Source organism: Catharus ustulatus, chromosome 4 (assembly GCF_009819885.2).
Source record: "Catharus ustulatus isolate bCatUst1 chromosome 4, bCatUst1.pri.v2, whole genome shotgun sequence".
Lineage (NCBI taxonomy): Eukaryota > Metazoa > Chordata > Aves > Passeriformes > Turdidae > Catharus > Catharus ustulatus.
The window spans coordinates 27782107-27783287 of NC_046224.1; positions in this window are offsets into that span (position 1 = coordinate 27782107).

Genomic DNA, 1181 nt, shown 5'->3' on the forward strand with positions numbered 1-1181 from the left:
AGGGTTCTGTCCTCCCAAACTGTAAATGGCCAGGGCACTACTGGGGACACTGCACACATCTCAGACCACAAAATGCCACCTGGGTGGCCTGGGTGGCCCTGACTACATGAAAGACAAGGAAAGGGTGCAGTGGAGAATGACAGAGATGATGAGGGGTCTGGAGCATTTTTCTTACAAGAGCTGTGTGAGCTGGGTCTGTTTCAGTCTAGAGAAGGCTGAGAGGGGATCTCATTAATGCTCATAAATACCTCAAAGACGAGTGCTTACAGAGTGCTGGTAGACTCTGTTCAGTGGTACCCAGCAACGAGGAGCAATGGCCTTGAACTAAACCACAAGAAGTTTCACCTCAACATGAGGAAGAACTTCTGTACGTTGAGGGTGGCAGAGCACTCAAAGAGGCTGCCCAGGAAGTGTCTCTCTATGGATGTGGGGATGTTTCTAGAATGTAGTGAACGAGCCAGGAAAGATATAAAAACGCTTTTATGAGCCCGAGCTAGACCCTTGAAGTTACCTTGAAAGAGAGATAAGAAGAACGACAGCTGTTGCTTATCAAGAAAACAAGAGGTGAGACAAAAAGAGCTGAATGTGATAGGTGAATGGCAAGAAACTGTGAAGCCAATGAAAAATGGAAAAACCCACGTGTTTGCCTTGTGCAAGAAGGCTTCTACCAATCATAAGTTGTGCGATCGCGTGTAGGGTAGAGAAATTGTATATTAGGGTCAGAAGAGAGCAATCAAACAGCATTTGCTTGATTCATATCGAACTGTGCAGTGCCCAGTTCTTATCTTCTCACACGAAGACATTCCAAACCCACCCGGACAAGTTCCTGGGTGATCTGTTCTAGGTGACGCTGCCTTGGCAGCGGGGCTTGGCTGGATCACCTCCTGAGGTCTCTTCCAAACCTAAGGAGTCCGTGGCTCTGTGACTCGCGGGCCGGGAGCCCCTGGGCGGCAGCAGCGGGAGGGCTCAGCCTCGGCGCTGGGAGCGGGGGGCAGCGGCGCTCGCCTGGCTGCCCGCCCGTGCCCTCCCGTCCCGGCCGAGGCCGCACGGCCCCGGGAGCCCCGCGTTCCCCGGGGGCGCGGCAGGTGCGGGTTGGCCCCGCGGGCCCGGGCGGGGTCTCGCCGCCGCGGATTCGGGCGCTGGCCCGGCGCCAGCGGCATCGGCGCGGGTTGCATCAGACG